Source organism: Bubalus kerabau, chromosome 9, assembly GCF_029407905.1.
Source record: "Bubalus kerabau isolate K-KA32 ecotype Philippines breed swamp buffalo chromosome 9, PCC_UOA_SB_1v2, whole genome shotgun sequence".
Taxonomy (NCBI): domain Eukaryota; kingdom Metazoa; phylum Chordata; class Mammalia; order Artiodactyla; family Bovidae; genus Bubalus; species Bubalus kerabau.
This window is the reverse complement of record NC_073632.1, coordinates 32,442,796-32,449,292: the sequence shown is the minus strand read 5'-3', so window position 1 is coordinate 32,449,292 and position 6,497 is coordinate 32,442,796. Positions and strand designations below refer to the sequence as shown.

At 35.5% G+C, this 6,497-nt stretch overlaps 1 long non-coding RNA gene across 1 annotated transcript; it reads left to right on the top strand.

The window, feature by feature from the left end:
• Positions 1-472: 472 nt before the first annotated feature.
• LOC129659980 (uncharacterized) lies at positions 473-5,041 on the top strand. The gene is made up of 3 exons (XR_008718274.1): positions 473-583; positions 1,741-1,831; positions 4,854-5,041. It is a non-coding gene; the product is annotated as an uncharacterized LOC129659980 (long non-coding RNA).
• Positions 5,042-6,497: the final 1,456 nt, after the last annotated feature.

Sequence of the window (6,497 nt, the reverse complement as noted above, 5' to 3'; positions counted from 1 at the left end):
ACTGACTTGATCAAATAGGCTAAACATCTGAGATTCTATTTTATATTCTCTTTTATCATCCAATTGGAAATTAATAATATATGTCACTATAGTATAAGAAAATTATATACCTTTTGAGATTTCTGAGCAAATTCATTTTTTAAAATGTATATGACTTTAAAAATCTCAAGGTCTCTGTAAAGAAGTACTATTACATACTAACACAATGTTTTCTACTTACTTAATTTGTGCATCCTAAAAGACAACTGTTTATAAAATTAGAACAGATTTTGAATAAATAATTAGAAATGAGTGTGTTAAATTTGAAAATGTGCTTCTATTTAAAGTGTTCACAAGCTGACCCTTGTGTGATAAGATTCACTTCAGGGATCCTACTGGACTCTGAGGCAGGACACACAGCTGACCTCAGTAACTGGATTAGATAGTAGTGTCCTAATTGATAATGAAGGGTTTGAACTAACAAATGAGTCTTGTTTGGAGGGAGCCTTGCCGTGGAGCATGTTAGGGGAGGAGACAAAGTGAGTGAGTGCTTGGGCTCTAGACTGAAAAGGACTTGACTCTGAACCCAGTCCTGAAGCCTTAGGTGAGTTAATTAGCTTATAATTCCTTGTCCTGAGAGTTTGTGTTGACATGAAAACAGATAATGCATGTGAAGCACCTACCACGGTATCTGGAACAGGGTTAGCACTCATGGATAGTAATGGTTTTATTTCTGCTGTCAATGTTAGCTTTGCTAACATTGCAGTTTGGTTCCTGAATACCCTAAGGACATTTAGTGTTTTTTATTCGAATTCTCCAAAAGCTGCCTTTAAAGGAAATCCAAAAATTCAGTCTTTTTTCCTTTCTTGCTTTTGCTACATTTCCCCTCTCTCTCTCTTTCTTTTCTTCCCTCCTTCCTTCCTTTCCGCCTTCTTTTCTTTTGCCTGTTTATATAGTCAACAGATTTTTAGTTACTACATGAGAATCCAAAACCTTATGCAGGTAGGACATTTAGGAATAAATTTTCCATGTCTGTAAACAGGACTATTTGTATTATCTGGATTACCCTGTAAAGGGAAAAAATACTTTCTAATTATGAGAGAAAATGCTCAATATTATGATAGTTCTGTCTCCTGTAAATATAGATGAGACTTGGAATTCCTGAGTGTTTTTCATTCAGTAACATTGATCCTAGTATTAAAGCAGCATGATAGATTACAGGTATGCCCTCTTCTAGGTTTCCTAGGGATCTGCAGGACCTTCACCTTCTTGACTATCCTAAAATATAAATACACTATCCTTTTCTCTGAATGCATTTGCTTCTCCCAGTGTGTGAGATATTCATATGCCAGCATTCTTTAAAATAAGCTTGCTGCCATTTATCTTGAGAATGTGTGCCAATTCTCTAATGAGGACTCCTTCCCCACTCCCAATTTGTTCACAACCACTTTGATTTCTATTGATCCTAAAATAATATGGAAGTAAAAATTAAAGTATTTCTATATGTGTATGCTGTATTGGTGATTTGAAACTTCAGGTACTGAGAACTGACTGTGAAGGAGAGAGCCAGCCACAATCTGGATTATTTTTCAAATGCTTTGGGTTTGGCAAAAACTAAAATGCTTGTTGCCAAGCCCCTTTCCTCCTAATTTTTAAAAATCATGTGTGTTTCAAGGGAAATTTAATCCACATGTTTCTGATTCATTTGCACTTAAGTTGTCAAACTGTTTTGTAATCATAAGTCTCTATCTTTCTCCACAGAAAGTTGAGTTTTTCCAAGTGTGCATAAACAATCACCTCTTAGAAGAATGAACTGAATATTTAAATTCGGAAACCAAGGATGGGCAAAACTGTGTGTACCTCACGGGCTCTTGGGAGAGGAAAAGATTTTTGAAGTTTTGACTCAAATCTTTTGATGTAGACTTTGACTTACCCTTGGAAATATGAGATTCTTCCCTCCAAGAAAAAGTGTTTTGAGAGTTTAAAATATACTGTATACTGTAGAAGGTGCTAAATGACCAATGATGCAGGAAGATTCTAATTATTTAAAATTACAAGTAAACATGACTGTGAATAATATTAGTGTTATATTTCATAACAAAAGACTTATTTTAAACTTCATAATCTACACAATTGGGTTTATTTACAACTATAAACTCATCATCTCTTAGATGTGAGCTTAACAAAGCAAAAAGCTCAAACTTTCTTCTCCCAAAATACTTTATCTAAAATTAGTGTAAGTTCCTAATAGGAAAATTTACAAGGGGAAAATAAACACAATATTTTTAAAAGCTCATTCCATCTCTGAAAATAGCTTAGAATTTGCTGTATTTACATATTTTTCTTATAAAACCTTCTGTAGTGAGACTTGAAATGCTGACGCTTACTATAATAGAAGGTCCCATTTGGGAACATTAAGAACTTTTATTTTATGGGAACTCACAATGGTTACTCCCATTTGGGTCTCTTAGGAAGTGCTAATTCCCAACACTTCCTCCTTTATCATGAGATCAAACCATTTGAACCACTTACTATCATGTACCCAGTAAAACTCAATCTGTTGTGTTAATTAGTTATGTAAACACATTTTATAATTGTGGAGACAAAGCAGAGCTAGGCAACTGGGTAGGTGAGAAAAGATCAAAGATCTCCCTTAATAAATTGTTACGCTAATTAGTGTTTGTCTTGTAGTGCTTCTCCAGGGGGTCCTTTAAACCCAAGCTTGGGAAAACCTGCTTAGAGAACAAGGAAGCTTTGGCACAAACAAATCTTGCCAAACTCCCAAAACCAACTTAAAACCAGTGAAGTGAGAGAAAAAGGAATACAAAAGAAACAGGTGAAAAGAACTGTGAATTCCTCCTGAGGAGATCCTGCTCTTAAGACTATAATATGGAAAGAAGGATCAGATCACACACAGTCTATTTTTATGATTTAAAAAAAAAAAACAGCTTTGCCTAGTTTGGGCTCCTTCCAAGTAAGATTGTGTATGTAGCTTGCTGTGAAAATAATCAAGGTACTGTATCGTCTATACCTCTCAAAAAGTGCCCTTAAGAGGTACCTCCATTTTAGTAAGATAAAGGCCTCCAGGAGGTGCTCAGGCCCCCCATCAACATTACGTACGTAGGCTTCTTTCCTGCCTTATTCTCGATCATGGAATTGGCCATCATCCACCATACTACATAATTTACTCTTCAATATTCTTTCAATTAGAAAGGCCATGAGGGCAGGGAGTTTTGCCCTTTGGTTTTCACTGATTTGCCCAAAAATTGACTGAATAGAAGAATAAATATACATTAATGATATACATTAGTGTTCAAAACATTTCAGAATGGTATAATATGGAGTTGTTCGCCCATGTTTTTAAACATGGCATAATATACAATTGTTCTACCAGTTTGTTGTTGTTCTTCGGTCACTCAACTCTTTTCCTCTCCATGGACTGCAGCGCACCAGGCTTCCCTGTCTATCACCAGCTCCCGGAGCTTGTTCCAACTCACATCCATTGAGTCAGTGATGCCATCCAACCATCTCGTCCTCTGTCGTCCCCTTCTCCTCCTGCCTTCAATCTTTCCCAGCATCAGGGTCTTTTCTAATGAGTCTACTCTTCGCATCAGGTGGCCAAAGTATTGGAGCTTCAGCTTCAGCATCAGTCCTTCCAATGAATATTCAGGACTGATTTCCTTTAGGATTGACTGGTTGGATCTCCTTGCAATTCCAGGGACTCTCAAGAGTCTTCTACTACTTACATGATATGAACTGGCCTTGAGCAATTCACTAAATCTTTCTGAATTCTGTTTCCTCACGTGTATATGTGGTTATTATTACCTTTCTTTCAGAATTGTGTCAAGATCGGAGATGATTTATAAATTGCCCAGCAGTGTCTAGCACTTTGCAGATGCTCAGTAAAATGCGGTTATTGTTTTGTTGTTATTGTCATTAATCTTTTCCCTTTGTCTTTATGCAGGCCAGCTGATTTTAAGATCCTCGTGTTTAGTATCACTTCTCTTTGCTTTTTATCTTGCTTCTCTTCTTTTTTATGTCTTTTTCATATTTTCTTAATTCTATAGTATGTTCTGTGCAACCCCATAGACGGCAGCCCACCAGGTTCCCCCATCCCTGGGATTATCCAGGCAAGAACACTGGAGTGGGTTGCCATTTCCTTCTCCAATGCATGAAAGTGAAAAGTGAAAGTGAAGTTGCTCAGTCGTGTCCGACTCTTAGCAACCCCATGGACTGCAGCCTACCAGGCTCCTCCATCCATGGATTTTCTAGGCAAAAGTACTGGAGTGGGGTGCCATTGCCTTCTCTGAATATGTGTCTACATACTCCCTATCCATAAATCTAACAACTTGTTGATTACTTATAATGGACCTCACTTGTGCAACATTGGATAAATGTAGATCTTTATTTTACAGCATATTCTCACCAGTTCACATGATTTTTTCTGAGTTATAATGTCTAGTGATTCATTTATTGATTTCTGTATATAACTAGGCATGAAATAGATTGATGATTAGTTACTTCAAATGTTTAAAGAGCAGAAATAAACCAAAACCTGAGAAGAATTTGTCAGAACTATTCTTTAACTTTCTCTGAAAATTTCCACATATTTGTAAATGACTACCGATGTTCACTGTTTACAAATATAGAATAGGTAAGGTGGGTGTTTTCTATTTCCAAGTATTGATATTTCCAAAGCCAGGGACAGTTACTTACTACTCATTTTGCCTAAAGTTTTCAAATAAGATTTTGTTCAGTTCCCTGAAGTCTTGGTGGAGATGGGCTAGTCCAGATTTGTATCTAGGATTTGCCTCAGCCTCAGCCATATCTTTTAACTTTTATTTTATATCATCTCTTTTAACTCTAAATTACAGTCCTGTCTTGAAACTCCCTTCATGAAGGCTGGCAGTGCAGAAGAAAGGAGGAAGATAAAATGGCCCAAGAAATTCTCTTCTAGAATGTTCTGTATCTGGTCTTATTTTCTGGCATCCTTGCTATTTCACAAGTTCCCAGTTGTTATGTAATAGTCAACTAGAAAGTGCTTTTTTTTAAACCTAGTATTAAAGTAATATATTAAAAAAAATAATATGTGGTTGCTGTAACAAATTTAGAAAATATGACCAAGCAAAAGAAGAAAGAGTAAAAATAATCTGTAATCTCACTAGATACATATACAATCTCACTAGATACATATCTAGCATGTAATAGATACTTATTATCACAAAATTATATTATCATACATAGAAAATATTTTGAAAAATTTTTTTAATTTATAATTCAGCATATTTTCTATCATTAAACACAAAAGCATAACTTCAATGACATCATAAGGATACATCACTTTCTGTTAAAACAATCTTTTGTCTGCAGATGTGATGGAAAATATATATGTTAGAGCAAAAATTGAAAATATGGATTTTTAAGGTAAATAAGGAGGTAAGATTGATAGTCTTTGTGTTTTTTCCTGCAAAATAATTCACTTTATTCTTATTTCCCCCCTTTTCCTCAGATAAAAAATGTATATAAGAGCACACACACTGAGATGGGTCTATATAAACTATAGACCCATTTCAGTAACTTGAAATTACAATCAAAAATCTTCTCTCTCTTGTTGAGCATTTTCTCCCTTGATACCCAGCACATGACTACTCAAACAATAGCTCTCAATAAATATTAGTTGGAGAGCTGAAACAAATAAGCTAACTCACATATAAATGCTGTCTTTTGAGATCTATGATTACAGTTTTACCAGCTTGTTTATTTTGCCACTATAGGAATAAATGAGTGGACATTGAACCGTTTAGTCTCCATCTCTTCAAGTGACATTATTATCTAAGCTCAAAGCTGCCATGTCAGTGTTCTCCAAAACTTAGATCTGAATGACCTGGAGCGCTGGTTATAAATGCAGATTCCTGGGCCCTACCCTAGACATACTGATACAGAATATATAATGCGGAGCCTCGGAAAGTTTGAGGACCATTTTGGGGTGGTGTCAGCAAGCAGTGAAATATGTTTATCAGTAGAATAAGTATAGAACATATTGCGCCTCCCAGCCTGTGTGGAATGAATAAATCTTTAGGAAAGATAGAACTGGGGGGAAATTTTCCTTTTTTTTGTTTTTAAAGATAATGGCATTACCTTTATGTTTAGAGGATGATGAGATCTAGTGAGGGTAAAAGAAAGCACGTTTGAAGGTCAACTTTATTTTGTGTGGAAATGATTTCACTGGACAATTTTAATTATGGGAAGAAAAATAACGATGCAAACCATCTAGATGTATAAAAGTTTCTCTTTGCTGCTTGTTCTCGCTATGTCTGTGGCATCTTTTGAGACTCCAGTGAAAGCTATTAAGAAAAATACCCATTCACTGGTCATAAACATCAATACCAAGAATCTAATGTATTAAGCAAGTTTTCATCTAGGCTTTTCGTTCACAATAAAGCTTTTTAGAAGTACTTAACTTTGCTTCAGTATTCAACTTACAGATGCATTCACTGTATCACTCTATCTAAGAAACC